The sequence below is a fragment of the Protopterus annectens genome, chromosome 3.part1, assembly GCF_019279795.1.
Source record: "Protopterus annectens isolate FY-2018-M chromosome 3.part1, PAN1.0, whole genome shotgun sequence".
NCBI classification, from domain to species: Eukaryota; Metazoa; Chordata; order Ceratodontiformes; family Protopteridae; genus Protopterus; species Protopterus annectens.
The window spans coordinates 60536-80978 of NC_056732.1; the positions used below are offsets into that span (position 1 = coordinate 60536).

A 20443-nucleotide genomic window follows, 5' to 3' on the forward strand; every position below is an offset into this window, starting at 1 on the left:
AGTTCATCAACCAAGAAGAGAAAATGTCATTGTGGGAGTCAGATTCCCACTAAGGATCATCACAAACAGTGCCTCTCTCGTTTATGTGCTTCCCATGACCATACCTCTTGAAGTATCTGTAAGGCGTTTGTGCTTAAGACATTCAGAAGCCATTTGTCTTCCTTGGCCATTTATCTTGAAAACCAATGGCTTAAACAGCCCAGTATAGCTTGGCAGAATCCATTTACCCAGTGGTATTCCCACTTGGTAAGAAGGCCAAGAAGTCTTGGACGGATTCTTTAGCTATCCAGCCTCCACTGGATGTTCCTGTAGAAGTGGGTGATAGCTCTATAGGCCATCTGGAAGCTACATTGGATTCCTCTGCCGTGACCCCATTGGAGACCAGCATGGGTCCATCTTTTCCCACGTCCTCTGAGGCTTTGCGCATCTGTTCTGGATGTCAAAGGGGAAACCACTGTTGATCATCTCCTAGGGTCCTAGAGGGATTCCACAGATATTAGGCAAGGAGCAGGTTCTGGGTATTCCTATTGAATCTTGCCAAGAGTCAGAACCTTCAGTATTTGTTAGTGCTGATGAAAAGACAAAACACAAAGCATGTTTCAGTCTGTCCTATGGATCCTTAAAGGAAATGGCAAGAGTTCTTTCAGGACTTGTTTTCTGCCTTGATGGCTCTGAAGCCTCCTCAAGGGGTTTCTCTATCTGCTTTTCTCTGGACCTCTACCCCTTCTAAAAGGCCTAGGCAACCTGATTCTTTGGATGAGGATTCAGAGTCTGATGAGGGGTCCTTATCCTATTCTTCATAGATGCCTTCACCTTTGGCTTATGGTTTTGAAGAGGAGGAATCTATTAGCCCTGAGTCTTCTTTTAAGGAATTGTCCTTTGGGGACACAATTGCTAGGATGGTGTAATATTTTAAATGGGATTCTTCTCAGGTGTCTGATATTCAGAGAGGAGATACTGTGAGTTGCTTCAAGTGGATACTCCTACACCTTGTGCAATTCCTTTTGTGTTGGCTGCCTTGTTAGACACTTTCATTGCTGCTTCCAAGTCTCCTGATTCTCAGCCTCCTCCTCCTCCTAAGAAACCGTATATGAACAGAACGAATGAAGGCAGGGTACAGAGTAGTGCAGGAAAACAAAATCCAAATAAGTAAAAAAATACTGCACTAAGCCTGCAGGCTAGAAACGTACTGTAAACTGTTTATTCAATAAAACAACAGAAATACACACAAAGTAAGTGCTTTCACGACATCCAGGCTTAGTGCAGTAGGTTCTATAAGGTCCCTGAAGATTGCCAGTTTTTATTTAAGTGTCCTTCTGCTGATCCTTCTGTGGTGTCAGTCTCTTCTGAAAAAACTCCAAGCTCTTGCCCTTTTCTAAACTTTTGCCTTCTGATAAGGTTAGTAGGGAAATGGAGAGTATTGGTAAGCAGGTTTACACCGTTTCTACTGTAACTTTGAGTTATTAATTTACCAGATCTACATGACCAGATATACCCTGGCCTTGATTGCTCAGACTTGTCAGGTTATGTCTGACCTTCATGATTCTGAGGGCATCTTTTCTGCCTTATCTATCTTAGGTTCTGCTTCTCAAGTCACTCGCTACTCTGTCAAGTGTAGCTATGATGCTGTTGATGCATCTTCCAGGGCTGCTGCTTTTGGGTCTGTCATGAGGCCGTTATTCTTGGTTTCTTCTCCATTCTTTGCCTCAGTACATTAAGGTCAAGTTGTTTATTATCCAAAGGAGCATCCATCTTTTGGGACTGCTGCTGCGGACCTGTTTTAATCCCTTCAAGAGAAAGGCAAAGTTTTGCAAGATTTTAAACATATGTTTGTCTCTCCTCTCCCTAAGTTCCAGAGGAATTATCCTTCTAGATAGGCCTCCAATGACAGGAAGGGTGGTTGAGCAGTCTGTGCTAAGACTTCTCAGGCTTCTGTGGCATCTGGTAAGTGTTTTTGTCTTTTGACAATTTCCTCCTACATTTAGATCAGGTTCCTTTGCCCCGTCAGCTTTCCCTTTGTCTTCTAAAGTGGTCACTTCATATTTTTGGGTTCCTTATATCATGAGTCAGGTTTTCTTCATGGTGTGGAAGTCTCTCCCTTCTTTTTCAAAGATTCCTCGACCTCCTCTAAAGCAATTTCATTTCCCCGAGGTCCTACAGTAATACCTCTCAACTGTTCATGATTTTGACACAGATTTTAGCTCTGGCCCCCTTATTCCCTCCTAAAGCTGGTGACTTTTGGAACTGTGGTCGTTGAGTTACACTTAAGTAATGACAATAATTAGAATAATACACTTCTTTTACTTCAGAAAATGTATATTAATTCACATTATCTTATTCTGTTAAAACTCAAGTGAACAGTACTGATATTTTAAAAAAGTTCAGATTATTTCAGGATTTGTCCCTGATTCTGTTGAGATTTGTCCCTATTTAGTTGAGAGCTATGCCTAAGGAACCTTTCGGCATGTTCCCCCTTCCCATGTGGTAAAGGGTTTTTATTCTAGCATGTTCCTGGTTCCTCGAAAGGAAGGCACTTTGAGACCTATTCTGGATATCTCCCTGATCAGCACCTTTCTCAAGGTCTCCTCTTTTCAGATACTACTCTTCAAACTCTTGTTTCCTCTTTTACTACCCCAGGCTTTTCTGGTGTCTTTAGATCTGAAGGATGCTTACCTTCATATCTTCTTTTCAGGAAGTGTTTACATTTCTGTGTCTTCCTCTCTTCAGTTCTCTACTTTGCCCTTTTGGCCTCTCAACTGCCCCAAGGGTACTCACAAAATGCCCAGCTCCTGTGATTGCTTTCTGCAGGCTCCCAGGCATTCAGATTTCATGCACCTTCTATTAGTTGCCTGCTACAGGATCTGGAGTTCACCATATCTCTCCTTCACAGAGTCTGGGGTTCACTGTCAACTTCCAAAAGTCTGTCATGAATCCCTCTCAGGATCATGTGTATCTGGGATGCAGGATTCAGCAGTGCCAATGTTGACTTTTCTTCCACTTCCTAAGGTTTTGTCATTGACTGCCTTCTTTCAGTCTCTTCTTCCTCTGACTACCATTCCAGCCAGAGAGTTTCTTCAGGCCTTGGGATTCATGGCTTGTCCTATTATAATGCTTCCTCTTACCAGGCTGTGTATGCAGAATCTTCAGTTATACCTCATGTCAGTTTGGCTGCAGCATTCCCATCCTGTGGAATTTAGTATACCTCCCCTTCCCTTTTTTTAAACAAAAACATCTTTAAGTGTTCATGTATGACATAGGCAATCTTACATTTATATAAATGAAAATAAGCCATAACACAATCTCAGTTGCAAACATTATACCTTACAAACCATGCCAACACAACTGTAGCTGCAAACATTATACATCACATTTAATATATGCAGTCATTCAGTCAACCATTACATAGCTCATTCATATCCTGCCTTCTTTTAAACCTTGTTCATCTGCATGTATTGATCCCACATTTCCCATTTTTTCCTGTGTAATATGCTTCTACCCTGTTCCAAAGATCCCAGTTCCAGTTGTTTTATCTTCGTTACTTCTATTAAAGTTGGTTTAGACTGTGATTAATATTTTCTAGTAATTGCTTTTTTGGCAGCCATCATAATTAGACTCAGCAAAGCCTTACTATGTCTAGGTAATTCTGATTCTGTATCATAGCTCAAAAAAATAATTTCCCTAGTTACTCCAGTTTTTTTCACCCAGCATCTCCGACAGTGCGGTCAGCCAACTCATTACACTCGCTGAACAATAGGTGCAGGTACCCCACAACAATCGAAGCCAACCAGTCTTAGAGTAAAATGAACATCTTTATTCAGTATAGAAAGTAGTAAGCGCTTTCACGTCTACACAGGACGCTTCTTCAGACTTAAATAAAACATAAAAACTTCAGGTCACTTAAATACTCAAACCAATGACTTCATCAGCCAATGAAAACACATCCTTAGTTGAATTATTTAAAGTCATATACAGTTCAATAGCATATCAAAAACATATTAGTATAAAAAATAAAAGATTAAAAATTTTTTTTAAAAAATAGAGTTAGTGCTTCAAAGCTCGGTCTAATAGAAAGGGTCTGATACTAACCCTATCATTTAGACCGTGACCTGTGTCAGCTTGCAATCTAATAATCCATTTACTTTCTTCCTTCTCTGTAAAATTACTACTATTACCGAGCCTCATTGTAGTGTAGATGAGTTCCAAGGCTGAAAATTCAAAAGTGAGAGTAGTGTCATGCAACAGTACATGCTTAGCTAAGGCATTAGTGTCATTCTCCCTATTTATGGCATAGAGGTGTTCTCTTATTCTTTCTCTTAAGGTCCTGTTGGTCTTACCTATGTAGAATCTATTACATTTACGGTAGACTGCAATATATTTACCAGATTACGTGTTTTGCAGTCTGCATAGTGGTCAAAATTAATGATCACACTAGTATCTGGATGTTTAAAACTGTCCTTGCTTGAAATAAATGGACATTGATTGCAACTACGACAGGGAAAGGTACCTTTCCTAATGGATAAGGTCTCTTCTTTTGCCCGTCTCTCATAACAGAGCATTCTCTTTGGAGATTTGGTGTTTTTATAACTAAATCTAGGGCTTGTACCCACTAATGCCTTAAGTTTATCATCTATCTGTAAAATACTCCAATTCTTCCTAATCACATCTGTGATGGTTCTTTTCCTATTAGTATAGGTCATAACATCCTCTTAAAATTATCCACTGGCCTCTCTTGCTTAGAGCGCTCTTCTCTATTCCTCTTGATATAAGGAAAAGCCTTATCACTGCATTCTACTTGTTGCAGAGCTGAGAGATCTATTCCCTTATACCCTCTGGAACTCAAATCCTTATGTAAATCAGCTATAGTTGTATCAAAAGCCAAATCATCACTCACTAAACGAGAGCAACGTAAATGGATTATTAGATTGCAAGCTGACACAGGTCACTGTCTAAATGATAGGGTTAGTATCAGACCCTTTCTATTAGACCGAGCTTTGAAGCACTAACTCTATTTTTAGAAAAAAAAATTTAATCTTCTATTTTTTATACCAATATGTTTTTGATATGCTATTGAATTGTATATGACTTTAAATAATTCAACTAAGGATGTGTTTTCATTGGCTGATGAAGTCATTGGTTTGAGTATTTAAGTGATCTGAAGTTTTTATGTTTTATTTAAGTCTGAAGAAGCGTCCTGTGTAGACGTGAAAGCGCTTACTACTTTCTATACTGAATAAAGATGTTCATTTTACTCTGAGACTGGTTGGCTTCGATTGTTGTGGGGTACCCACAGCTATTGTTCAGCATTTGAAACTTTCTTTGGGTCTTTGCAGGTACTTTATCCCTAGAGAACTCTCTTTTTTTTGGATTATATTCAACTCATTACACTCCCAACAAATATGTTCATATGTTCCAAGGTACTTCTTTCTTCCCAGTCACACCTCCAGTATTTGCTGTCTACCTGAGGAAAAAAATCTTTGGACCTGCTTGGGGTATAAAAATACCTATGTAAACACTTCAGGCAAAGATCCTAAATCTTCTAGATTTTGTTCTATATTTGGGAGACATACATATATTCCCCCATTGTTTCTTTATGAATTGCTTATCCAATCTCTCTTCCCAATCCTTCCTAACCTCCCCTGATTGAGTCTTATAGTTATCATGCAATATTTTATATGCTCTACTAATTATTCCTTTCTTAACAGCAAGTTCTGTTCTAGAGTCTACCAAAAACTGTACCAGTGCTAGTCTTTCATTTAGGACCCCCCACCATTTCTTTTGCTTTGCCTATACTCTGATGTCAGTCCTTGATGTGGAAGGCAATTTATAACCTGCAGTCCAAAGCATTTCTTGGCGTCTTCCCAATATATTACTTTTCCCTGAAAAACAAAAAAAAGGCCAGTGAAAAGTTTTTTTTTATAAACTCTAGCACCTCGGCAAATAACCTGCCTTCAAGGAGGTACTCTTCTGAGTCCCTTATTTTCTTTGACAGTAGTTTTAAATATAATGCAAATAATAAAGGGAAGAGAGGACACCCCTGCCTGGTTCATCTGCTCAAGCAAAGATTATCAGAGAGGACCCCACCCACTTCACCTCCGATCCCTCATATATCCTCCTAACCACCCTTATAATTGAGTGGTAATGCTTCCATTGCTCTGCTCATAAAGTCTCAACTTACTCTGTAAAATGCTCTCTCTGCATCAAGACCTACTAACAACAGTGATATTTTTTTTAAATTCTGCTTCCCTCTGGATCATCACTGTTCTGTTAATGTTGTCAGATGTCTGCCTGTCCTCCACAAAACCACATTGATCTGTATCTATCAATTTTGGCATCACTTTTGTCATTCTTTTAGCCATTGTAGACGTATACACTTTATAATCATGATTCAGTATTGAAATGGGCCTGTATGAAGCTGGATCTGATGGGCCTTATTACCCTCTTTAGGTATTACAGCTACTACCACTTTCTTCAGGATGTTGGTACTTCTCCTTCCAAAATACTGTTAAACAAAACCTTCCAGATCTTTATCACTTTTTTCCCCTCCTAGATTCCAAACTTCCACAGGAATAGCTTCTATTCCTGGGGACTTTCTTGTAGATTGGTTATATATCACCATTTTATCTGATGTCTTCCTATCCTTTACCTCTAACCTTGGCATATTGAATTCTTCCATAAACATTTTCATTTGTACCTTTTCTTGATTTCCATATTTCTCTACTTTATACAGACTTTCATAGAATTTTCAAAATATTTCTAATACTTATACAGGATCTCTTATTATCTTCCTTGTTATAGGCTCCCTGAGCTTGGTGACAGCCCTTTCTACTTTCTGTTGCCTGAGTCTTTGTGCTAAACGTTTTTGCGTTCTAGCCTTTGTAAACACATGCATATTACTGAGGTAATCCCTTGTTTTCCTGCTTGGCATTCTGCCGTTGATCCTCTTGTTGTTCTGTAATATTCCCCCTGCTTTGCAATAAACATTTGTCAGTCCCTCTAAGTAATTCTGTTACTTCTTAACCATATCTCCCTTTCTTTTATTTCCACCCTATTTTTAAATTCCACTTTAATTTTATCCCACTCCCTGGCTATACTTTCAGAAGAAATGTCTGTCTTCTCTAATATCTCCTGAATAATTTCCACTGCCCATTCCTTAAATTTCTCTCTTTTCAACAAATAGGTGGGAAAGCGCCTGTGTCTCATTTTTATTTCATTACTCTGTATCTTTATTTTAGTTATTAGTGGCACATGATCTGAAATAGTTATTGGGTACATATCAAGACCTTCAATTAAATGCACATGTTCCTGTGAAATGTAAATTCTGTCTAGCCTAGTCCATTTTTTGTATCTTTGGGAATAATATGTAAATTCAGTGTGAACTTCTAGTACTGAATTCACATCTTCTATGCCAAACGTTTTTATAAGTTTCTTTAAAAATGTACCCTCCTTTGTTATATTTTGCCTTCTGGGCCTCCCGACACATTTTCATTGTTGCAAATCAAATTCCAATTCCCTCCTATAAATAATAATCCTTGTTGAAAGCTGATTATTTCTTCCAGAATTTTCTTAAGCTCCATTATAGCAGTTTTTGGTGGAATGTAAATACATGCCAATGTAACCCTTCTCCCTTGTTAGTAGCCCCATAGAACTACAAATCTGACATTATTATATTTTATTTGTTCTTCTTTTGTTATTGGAGCTCCTCTTGCAGTTAATATAAGTATTCCTCTCTTCTTTGCCCCAGGTATTCTGCTGAATAACCATCCTGAAAACCTTTCATCTGAAGTTTTTAATCTTCCTATTCATCACTGATAGGTTCAGTTCCGAGCCCGCCTTATACCAAACTTGCGTGCACCAAAAACTCTTGAGCTAAGCTGTTACCCACAATGCCCTTCACTCAGTTACCTCAGATCTCGTTTGCCGCACAGCCGTATAGCAACGTTTCACCAAGCTCTCCAGCTAAGTGATTTATCTGTATAAATTTGCAAGTTTTTGTGAAATTTTTTCTTGTTAGTTACTAGTTCTTTGGTTTCTTTCTACACTCAGCTCTACTTACAGGTATCCCTTTCGTACTATTGTTTGTATTGGCCTTTCTACCCTTGTGGTAAACTATTACCATTGTTGGTATTTCCTCTTTCTTCACTTTTCTCACTCTTTCCTTTTGTGTGAGATGTCCTATTATGTCTGAGAAGAATGAACAGCTCACTGATACTGGAGATGCAACAAAAGCAGCTCAGCTCGAACAGTGGAAAAAGATGATACGATTCCAAATAAAGTCACCCATAGTTTAATAACAAACAAATAACACCAACAGGTTAAGCATTCATCTGACTAGCAGACTTCATCAGAACAAAGTTCATTGAACATAATTTCATTAAATACCATGAATTTTGGCGCCAAACACATGAGGAAGTGGTTATCTAAAAGAGTGTATGTATATACATTTTCTACACCATTCTTATAAATATACAATTTCTACACCATTCTTATAAATATTATATTGTAAATATTCATATAAATACCCTATGCTAAATAACTGATATTTAAAAATATAAAAATATATATATGAACAATTTTTATGCACTGATGATGCATTATTATATATATATCAAATTCATATAGATTGTACCAAAATAAATGTTAATAATAATAATAATACTAAATATATATAATTTGAACAGAATAAACAAAATTTTAAGACAAAATTAAATGTGGTTTAATGATAATGAAATCATTGATGCCAGGGTGTCTAGTGGCATCAGTGAACATTTGCCATCTACTCTCCTTCATGGCCAATAAGGTTTTAAAATTGCCTCCATATGGTGATATACCCACAGTATCTATGATGATAAATTTAAAATGATGCATGTCACCACTATGAATATGTCGATATAATGCATTCTTTTTGTCTTTGTTTCTAATACAGTATAAATGGTCATAAATACATTGTTTAAACTGTCTTTCAGTCTTGCCTATGTAAAAAGCATTACATGCCACACAGGTAGCTAAATAAACCACATACCTAGTGTTGCAATTTCCACCCCTACTATAAATATATGTCTGGTTGAGATTATCTAACTTGCACCCCTCAACTTCATTAATGCAAAAGCACTGATTGCATGCTCCGCACTTTTTAGTATGAACACTTCCCTTATGTTTGTCTTTATCACTTCTATACGATTCCAAAAGTTTTTTAATGTTAAAATCAGTCTTATAGACAATCTTTGGATGTATACCTACAACTTTCAAAATATTGTCATCCTTCATTGCCATATTCCAATGTTCTTTTAATATGGCTTCTATATATTCGACAACGGGTGAATACATAAGCACACACACTAATTTACTTGGTTCAAGCTTTTGTTTCGTATTATGTGCAGTGCTAGCACACATATTCCCTAATAATGGTACATATTTACTACCCCATTCACTTGTAACGTATTTGACTACATCATTCAATAATCTCAATGGGTACCCCCTTCAATAAACATAAATTTAATAGAGTCCACTTCTTTCAACATAATTCCTTTTGTGGACGACATGCGGGCAGCCCTAATACACTGCCCTTTAAAAATGTTTTTAAACATATGTGGGGGGTGGTTGCTGCTAAATTCTAAATAGTCATTGGAGAATGTCTTCTTCCTATATATTCTGGAAACGAATCCTTCTTCCCCATGACTAATGTATGTGTCCAAATAAGCTATTCCATGTGCATTTGAAGTATAGGTAAATTTGAGAAAGTCCGTCGTATTATTGATATAACCAATGAATTCATCAATCTTGTCAATGGGACCCTTCCGAAGTACAAATAGATCATCCAAAAATCTAGTATAATAAACTATATACTGAAAAAATTCTGACTTAAATAAAAACTCAGACTCCCATTCTAGCATGACAAGGTTGGCGAAGATAAGAGCACAAGATGCCCCCATCGCCACACCCCTTGTTTGCCTGAAAAATTCATTTTCAAAATGAATGTAGTTATGATCCAAGACTAACCCCATCATGTCTGAAATGAGACAGATTCTGTCCCATTCAAAACTGGAGTACTTTCTAAGGCTACTGCAAAAATATTCTAATCCCAAATCTCTAGGAATGCACGAAAATAAGTCCGCTACGTCTATAGTAATAAAAATAAGTTTACTGTCCCATATTTGAGATGACAACTGCCCAAGAAACATCCAAGAATCTTTGATGAGATGTGGAATATTGTTATATATGGGCTTTAACCACTTGTCAATCGCCACTCCAAGCGGGAAAGTTTTGGATCTACTACCCGAAATAATGGGTCTAAAAGGGGGATGTGTTAAATTTTTATGTATTTTCGGAATACCAACTAAGGTGGCTAATGTCGGGTATTCCACCTTTAAAAATTGATATGTCTCAAAAGTAATACGATTATCAAGCCAATATTCCTCTATTGCTAGATCTATACGTTTGTAGCCTATGTTAATTTCATTGAGGGATATTGCATCATAATTTCCAGATTGATACAGAATCTTATATATTTCTCCAATATAATCCATTTTATTATATAAGACAATCCCTCCCCCTTTGTCAGGTTTCATCAACCTTATTTCATTATTGCCCACATATTTAGACAAACAACTGCGTTCTTCATTGGTTAAATTAACGTGTACACCGCTTTTAATACATTCATCTATCCTATAAGTATTATAAAATCTATATATGTCATTACAAACCATATTCTCATAATTGGCCACCATCGTGTGACTCTGTGGTATATACATGCTTTTCTTTTTAAGTTCTTTAGAAATCAATTCTTTGCCTTCATTATTGTTCCCTTGAAATTGAACGGCTAAGTTTAACCTTCTACAAAATAATTTTACTTCTAATATGCTGTCCACCAAATTAAAACTCACTGTAGGAATAAATTTAATTCCTTATGAGAATACCCTAAAAAATCATCAGAAATATCCGAATTAGAGTAGCTATATACATTGAAACCATTTTTGGTATATATAATATTATTATTAATGTTATTATTATTAGATGTGTCATGCTTGTCACTAATAATGACTACTTCATCTATACTATTATGAGTACATACCAGTCCGTTATTTACGTCATTATCTAACATAGTGGCAACTTCTTTACTGCCTTCACATACTCCATTGACTGAAAAGTTATTGTGAATAGTGACTTCATTAACTGAGTTATTAACAACTTCATAACTCTTTCCTTTACATGCTGTATCATTACTAAAGACATTTTCCAAATAAGGGACAACTTTTTCACTGTTTTTACATGGCTCTGTAGCAGAATCATAGACAGTAACTTCTGCACTTGCCCTGTCTATCTCAATCTCCTGCTTGCTTGTCCATGTGTATATTTTGGTGGGGGATAGAACCTGCCCCCTTGAAAATTTTGGTTCCTGTCCATATTATTATGATCATTTCTATAGTGCCCTTCTCCTTCATCATTGGGAATGTTATGATGATGGTGTCCAGGCCAAATATATGCCCTATAATTGGCATACTGTTCTACATCTCTAGTAATTTTCCTGTGTTTCCTCTCAAATATATTAGCCGCTTGACGTTCTGCTGTAATAAACTGCTTATCGTACAAATCCTTCCACTGACTGAACTTGTCATTGTTTAGAATCTCAGCATTTAATTTGTCCACCTCCTGTATTAATTTGGACAATTTTTCATCATTTTTCTTCATCAGTAATTTGATATAACTAAAACCAAAGCTATCAAATAATAGATTAAATTCTACCCTAGTATCATTATTCAAATCAAGCCCCATAGGTATTTTTGAAGAATCTTATACCTTTCGGAACGATATGTAGAGCAATACATTTGTCAAAATAAGCATTTTCTATCTTGACATTTTTGATAGCTATTAATTTTTTGCCCAAAGAATATATAGTGTCCCTTATCTGTGTTTTCGTACTACTAAAAAATTGTTCACTAGTATGACATGGATTGGGTCTATCATTTTTTTCAAAATCATATTCATAATCATTACTCAAAAAACGATCCAAGTGACCGTTCAACCCTTCGCCATTTAATCTGTCCACTTTATTGTCTTTGAACTGTTTAGAAGGGTACTTGAAACCCCTTTTGTTGATGTTAGGACTAGAATATATTTTAGTTAATTCAGTACCTTGATTTTTGTCATGTGCCCTGGCCATCGCAGAATAGGTTTTCATGGGCAACAACCGCTTAGGACGAGCCCCAGTCCGCTCGGCCTCATCATGAGTGTGAAAAAGACTAAAATCAAAGGTGAAATCGTCCATAGATGTATTACTGATGTTTGAATCCTTCTTGCTGGCATATATACGCTCTTGTGGTAATGAAATACCTTCCTCACCGGGTTTCCCTTGTCCATTCGGTATTTCAATTTGGGTACTGACATTCACACAATTATTATGTTCCACTTCCTTCCCAACACAAGTAATTTCCCCTCCGACTGTTGTGGACTGTAATTTGTCCCCAGTGATGACTTCATCATGAGAATTGGGGACGAGAACATGACGCTTCACTAAATCTAAAAGTTGAGTAACCTCATCTCTTAAAGCTGTAACCTCCATACGAATGCTTGTGATTTCAGCAGTGTCCACTTGATCCAATAAAGCATGAGCGTCTTCGTTAGTAGAATCCATATCAGCTCCAACCACACCTGCACCACAGCAAGACCGACAACGTAAATGAACAGCTCACTGATACTGGAGACACAACAAAAACAGCTCAGCTTGAACAGTGGAAAAAGATGATACGATTCCAAATAAAGTCACCAATAGTTTAATAACAAAGAAATAACACCAACAGGTTAAGCGCTGTCATCTGACTAGCAGACTTTATCAGAACAAACTTCATTGAACATAATTTCATTAAATACCATGAATTTTGGCACCAAACACATAAATTAAATTAAAATAAATCTCTTAAAGAGGAAGTGGTTATCTAAAAGAGAGTGTATGTATATACATTTTCTACACCATTCTTATAAATATACAATGTCTACACCATTCTTATAAATATTATATTGTAAATATTCATATAAATACCCTATGCTAAATAACTGATATTTAAAAATTTTAAAATATGTATATGAAAAAATTTTATGCACTGATGATGCATTATTATATATATATCAAATTCATATAGATTGTACCAAAATAAATGTTAATAATAATAATACTAAATATATATAATTTGAACAGAATAAACAAAATTTTAAGGCAAAATTAAATGTGGTTTAATGCTAATGAAATCATTGATGCCAGGGTGTCTAGTGGCATCAGTGAGCATTTGCCATCTACTCTCCTTCATGGCCAATAAGGCTTTAAAATTGCCTCCATATGGTGATATACCCACAGTATCTATAATGATAAATTTAAAATGATGCATGTCACCACTATGATCAATATGTTGATATAATGCATTCTTTTTGTCTTTGTTTCTAATACAATATAAATGGTCATAAATACATCGTTTAAACTGTCTCTCAGTCTTGCCTATGTAAAAAGCATTACATGCCACACAGGTAGCTAAATAAACCACATACCTAGTGTTGCAATTTCCACCCCTACTATAAATATATGTCTGGTTGAGATTATCTAACTTGCACCCCTCAACTTCATTAATGCAAAAGCACTGATTGCATGCTCCGCACTTTTTAGTATGAACACTTCCCTTATTTTTGTCTTTATCACTTCTATACAATTCCAAAAGTTTTTTAATGTTAAAACCAGTCTTATAGACAATCTTTGGATGTATACCTACAACTTTCAAAATATTGTCATCCTTCATTGCCATATTCCAATGTTCTTTTAATATGGCTTCTATATATTCAACAACAGGTGAATACACAAGCACACACACTAATTTACTTGGTTCAAGCTTTTGTTTCGTATTATGTGCAGTGCTAGCACACATATTCCCTAATAATGGTACATATTTACTACCCCATTCACTTGTAACGTATTTGACTACATCATTCAATAATCTCAATGGGTACCCCCTTTCAATAAACATAGATTTAATAGAGTCCACTTCTTTCAACATAATTCCTTTTGTGGACGACATGCGGGCAGCCCTAATACACTGCCATTTAAAAATGTTTTTAAACATATGTGGGGGGTGGTTGCTGCTAAATTCTAAATAGTCATTGGAGAATGTCTTCTTCCTATATATTCTGGAAACAAATCCTTCTTCCCCATGACTAATGTATGTGTCCAAATGCATTTGAAGTATAGGTAAATTTGAGAAAGTCCGTCGTATTATTGATATAACCAATGAATTCATCAATCTTGTCAATGGGACCCTTCCAAAATACAAATAGATCATCCAAAAATCTAGTATAATAAACTATATACTGAAAAAATTCTGACTTAAATAAAAACTCAGACTCCCATTCTAGCATGACAAGGTTGGCGAAGATAGGAGCACAAGATGCCCCATCGCCACACCCCTTGTTTGCCTGAAAAATTCATTTTCAAAATGAATGTAGTTATGATCCAAGACTAACCCCATCATGTCTGAAATGAGACAGATTCTGTCCCATTCAAAACTGTAGTACTTTCTAAGGCTACTGCAAAAATATTCTAATCCCAAATCTCTAGGAATGCACGAAAATAAGTCCGCTACGTCTATAGTAATAAACATAGGTTTACTGTCCCATATTTGAGATGACAACTGCCCAAGAAACATCCAAGAATCTTTGATGAGATGTGGAATATTGTTATATATGGGCTTTAACCACTTGTCAATCGCCACTCCAAGCGGGAAAGTTTTGAATCTACTACCCGAAATAATGGGTCTAAAAGGGGGATGTGTTAAATTTTTATGTATTTTCGGAATACCAACTAAGGTGGCTAATGTCGGGTATTCCACCTTTAAAAATTGATATGTCTCAAAAGTAATACGATTATCAAGCCAATATTCCTCAATTGCTAGATCTATACGTTTGTAGCCTATGTTAATTTCATTGAGGGATATTGCATCATAATTTCCAGATTGATACAGAATCTTATATATTTCTCCAATATAATCCATTTTATTATATAAGACAATCCCTCCCCCTTTGTCAGGTTTCATCAACCTTATTTCATTATTGCCCACATATTTAGACAAACAACTGCGTTCTTCATTGTTTAAATTAACTTGTACACCGCTTTTAATACTTTCATCCATCCTATAAGTATTATAAAATCTATATATGTCATTACAAACCATATTCTCATAATTGGCCACCATCGTGTGACTCTGTGGTATATACATGCTTTTCTTTTTAAGTACTTTAGAAATCAATTCTTTGCCTTCATTATTGTTCCCTTGAAATTGAACGGCTAAGTTTAACCTTCTACAAAATAATTTTACTTCTAATATGCTGTCCACCAAATTAAAACTCACTGTAGGAATAAATTTAATTCCTTATGAGAATACCCTAAAAAAATCATCAGAAATATCCGAATTAGAGTAGTTATATACATTGAAACCATTTTTGGTATATATAATATTATTATTAATGTTATTATTATTAGATGTGTCATGCTTGTCACTAATAATGACTACTTCATCTATACTATTATGAGTACATACCAGTCCGTTATTTACGTCATTATCTAACATAGTGGCAACTTCTTTACTGCCTTCACATACTCCATTAACTGAAAAGTTATTGTGAATAGTGACTTCATTAACTGAGTTATTAACAACTTCATAACTCTTTCCTTTACATGCTGTATCATTACTAAAGACATTTTCCAAATAAGGGACAACTTTTTCACTGTTTTTACATGGCTCTGTAGCAGAATCATAGACAGTAACTTTTGCACTTGCCCTGTCTATCTCAATCTCCTGCTTGCTTGTCCATGTGTATATTTTGGTGGGGGATAGAACCTGCTCCCTTGAAAATTTTGGTTCCTGTCCATATTATTAGTATTTAGTATTTAGAATTTAGCAGCAACCACCCCCCACATATGTTTAAAAACATTTTAAAGGGGAGTGTTTTAGGGCTGCCCGCATGTCGTCCACAAAAGGAATTATGTTGAAAGAAGTGGACTCTATTAAATCTATGTTTATTGAAAGGGGGTACCCATTGAGATTATTGAATGATGTAGTCAAATACATTACAAGTGAATGGGGTAGTAAATATGTACCATTATTAGGGAATATATGTGCTAGCACTGCACATAATACGAAACAAAAGCTTGAACCAAGTAAATTAGTGTGTGTGCTTATGTATTCACCTGTTGTCGAATATATAGAAGCCATATTAAAAGAACATTGGAATATGGCAATGAAGGATGACAGTATTTTGAAAGTTGTAGGTACACATCCAATGATTGTCTATAAGACTGGTTTTAACATTAAAAAACTTTTGGAATCGTATAGAAGTGATAAAGACAAAAATAAGGGAAGTGTTCGTACTAAAAAGTGAGGAGCATGCAATCAGTGCTTTTACATTAATGAAGTTGATGGTGCAAGTTAGATAATCTCAACCAGACATATATTTATAGTAGGGGTGGAAATTGCAACACTAGGTATGTGGTTTATTTAGCTACCTGTGTGGCATGTAATGCTTTTTACATAGGCAAGACTGAGAGACAGTTTAAACGACGTATTTATGACCATTTATATTGCATTAGAAACAAAGACAAAAAGAATGCATTATATCGACATATTGACCGTAGTGGTGACATGCATCATTTTAAATTTATCATCATAGATACTGTGGGTATATCACCATATGGAGGCAATTTTAAAGCCTTATTGACCATGAAGGAGAGTAGATGGCAAATGTTCACTGATGCCACTAGACACCCTGGCATCAATGATTTCATTATCATTAAACCACATTTAATTTTGTCTTAAAATTTTGTTTATTCTTTTCAAATTATATATATTTAGTATTATTATTATTATTATTATTAGCATTTATATTTGGTACAATCTATATGAATTTGATATATATATAATAATGCATCATCAGTGCATAATTTTAAAAAATTTTTCATATATATATTTTAAAATTTTTAAGTATCAGTTATTTAGCATAGGGTATTTATATGAATATTTACAATATAATATTTATAAGAATGGTGTAGAAAATGTATATACATACACTCTTTTAGATAACCACTTCCTCTTTAAGAGATTTATTTTAATTTAATTTATGTGTTTGGCGCCAGAATTCATGGTATTTAATGAAATTATGTTCAATGAAGTTTGTTCTGATGAAGTCTGCTAGTCAGATGAAAGCGCTTAACCTGTTGTTGTTATTTGTTTGTTATTAAACTATTGGTGACTTTATTTGGAATCGTATCATCTTTTTCCACTGTTCGAGCTGAGCTGTTTTTGTTGTGTCTCCAGTATCAGTGAGCTGTTCATTTATGTTGTCGGTCTTGCTGTGGTGCAGATGTCTGAGAAGAAGCGAACTATGGGGTTTAAACACTGCTCTTCTTGCAGTGGTAAACTTCCGAATAGCGACCTTCATGAAGTGTGTGTATACTGTTTGGAGGTTCTGCATTTGTCGGTGAAACCCCCGTGTGATATTTGAGCTAGCTTCAGTCAGCGGACGCTGAATGAACGTCATAATAAATTGATCCTGAAGGGTCTTTCATCGCCTTTTTCGGAGGCTATTTCTGCGACGGAGGTCTTATCCCCTCCTTCTGTGGACAAAAAACGTCCTCGCTGGGATCCCTCTTCATCGGCTGGTGACGGGTAAAAGCCATAAGCACAAGGCCCAAAAGTCTTCCTCCGAGCACCGTACTGCCTCTTCGGTTCCCACTACATCAGTTCCTAGTTCAGCTCCAGTGAAGCATACCGAGGTCGCCTCGTCAGTGCCTACCCTGGCACCAATGACTAAGGTGCCATCTACTACCTCTGTTCCGATCAGTTTGTCTGCCTCTGTCTTGGCACCAACATCGTCCATCTCCATTCCAATGTCTGTTCCGACAACAACTTCAGAGCCATTTTGACATCCACCCCTGTTGTGACCTCAGCTCCGAGCCCTTTCTCTGCTCCAACTATTCCTTTGTTTCCTTTTCTTAAGCTGGAATCGTCAGTGCCGTTCTTTGATGCACCACAGACCCAATACTCGTCTGTGGACCCGTTTCCCGGACAGGCTGCAGCCCCTTTTTGGACAGGCCTGATTCCCCCTTAGGGGCATCGGTAAGATCCACAAGGAGCATTTCAGAATTGGATGTGGTGCACCTTTTTGAACAGCTGCTGACCGCCAGGGGAATTTCAAATTTGCCTAGACCCCATCCCACTCCAGGCTTTGGGTCTTTTACTCCGGTGACCCTTACATACTCTCCTCCCTTGGATCCCTCGGTTCCAAGGCTCATATATCCGATGTTTTCGAGAGGACCCCCTTCCTCGGCACTGACAATGACAGTGTCTGAGGCCCCGAGGCCCCTTTGGGTGTCGGTTCCGTTGGCACCCACCCTCCCTCAATCTCATGCTTGGGGGGGTGGAACCTCCGGTTCCGGTCTCTGTTCTGACTATGTTGGTCCCGGCTTCGGATCTGAGGGTGACAACTGCTCCGAGTTTGCTTGAGGCGCCATCTGTGGGGGTGGACCGTGTGGAGCGGGGTGTGAGTCCGGTTTCGATTTTGTTTTCTTTGGTTCCGGGCTCCCACTCCTCTTTGGGCGGGCCCGCAGATAATGGAGATGGTGCTTGCTTCTAGCAATCCTCATACATTGGCCATCCCTCCAGTTTCTTCTGAACTGCAGCTGTCAAAGGCTACCCCCCCCAGGACTCCGAGAGCACAAGGTCCAGGAAACCCCTGTCCAGGGTGTTTCCCTTTCTAAGTCTTCTTTGGATGCTCCCAGTGAAGAACCCCCCTTAGAAACGGGTGTGTAAGAGGAAACACATGGACTCCCCAGAGGAGTCGCTCACGGAAGATACAGACAACGATGATGGGGAAGGATCCCCATGGTCATCCCCTAATGATGTTTTCTTTGGAGACATCCTGGAAATCTTGAAACAAGGGTGACTTTAAGCTCTCCAATCCTTCCTTGGAGGAATCCGTATTCCTGCAGGCCTTTCGCTGTCGGCCCTTTACCTCTTGAGGGTCCCCGCCGATGAGTTGGTTAAGCTTATCGTGCAGCAGGCTTTGAAGAACCTGGACTCCGTTGAGGCCATCCCCAGATCATCAGACAAGGTGCTCTTCCCCTCCAGAGGATCACTCCCATTGGTCTAGATGTTTGCCAGTGGACACTATGGTGGTGGCGGCAGCCACGAAAAAGGACCTTATCGAAGAGAGTCCTGCTGTCCACCCGCCCAACAGAGAGTCCTGGGCAGTGGACAGGTTGGGGAAGCAAATTTTTGCGTTAGCGACCTTTGCAGTCAGGTCTCTTAACTATTTGGCACATTTTGCAAGGCTCCAGAGAGATCTTTTGTCCGAACTCTCCAGGACCCTCGCGGGCCAAGTATCGGATGGAGCACAAGATAAAGTTGTTTCCCAACTTGCCACCCTAGATTCAATATCCAATTTGTCCAGGAGGTTATTGTCCCATGCAACCGAAGGAGCGGCCAGAGCTGCGGGTGCAGGTGTAATCATGAGACGCCATGCCTGGATGTGCATTTGTGACCTTGCGGACTCCTTCAAGTCTTCCTTTTTAACTGCCCTTATCGAACCATAATCTCTGTTCGGTGCTAAGGTCAAAGATACATTAGCCAGGTGCGAGCAAGATGGGAAGACCTTGTCTGCCATGGGCCTATGCTTTTCCAAACCTCAGCGTTCCTTCTCCAGGAACCAGAGGAGTGGGAAGATGTGGCACAAGAAGTCTTAAGGTCCTTTCTGTGATGCACGTGGTGAGGACTCACCCAGAGGCAGAGGGGGTTCCAATAATGGAAGATGCCCCTTTTGGGGCAGAGGGGGTCCCCGGAACCAGGGCTCCAGAGATTCCTTCTGGGGTAGACTAGTCAGCGCTCCTGAAGCGCTGCCCGATTGCTTTCCTCTGGAAGCAGTCGGGGCGGGTTTGTCTCTGCACCAAGCTGCCTGGCTCTCTATTACAAACTATCAGTGGGTGCAGAGAATAATTACCAGAGGCTACCACATTCCCCTAATATCTTATACAAGACCTCTGAAATCCCTTCCCGATGTTCCACCCAGTCAAAGGGAGGAGGCAGCTTCCAAAATACGAAAGATATGTCAAAAATGAGCCATCCAACAGGTCCCCCCAGATCAGTGCGGATCAGGGTTCTACTCAAGATTCTTTTTGGTGCCAAAGAAGACAGGGGACTGGAGGCCCATTCTGGATCTCAGCCAACTAAACAAATCGGTAGTTCAGACCAAGTTCTGCATGGTCACGATTCAATCCATCCTTCCCTTTCTGCGGGAGGGTGTGTGGATGTGCTCATTAGATCTCTGGGATGCGTGTTACCATATCAAGATGGGCAAGCACTCCAGGAGCCTCCTTCGCTTCCAGTTGGGAGCCAATCACTACCAAATCAGAGCCCTGTCT

General features: G+C 38.1%; 1 protein-coding gene across 1 annotated transcript in view; it reads left to right on the forward strand.

Annotated features, from left to right (window-relative positions):
- ICA1 (islet cell autoantigen 1) overlaps positions 1-20443 on the forward strand; it is a 239348-nt gene that overhangs the window by 39289 nt on the left and 179616 nt on the right. The gene's annotated exons all lie outside the window — the stretch shown is intronic.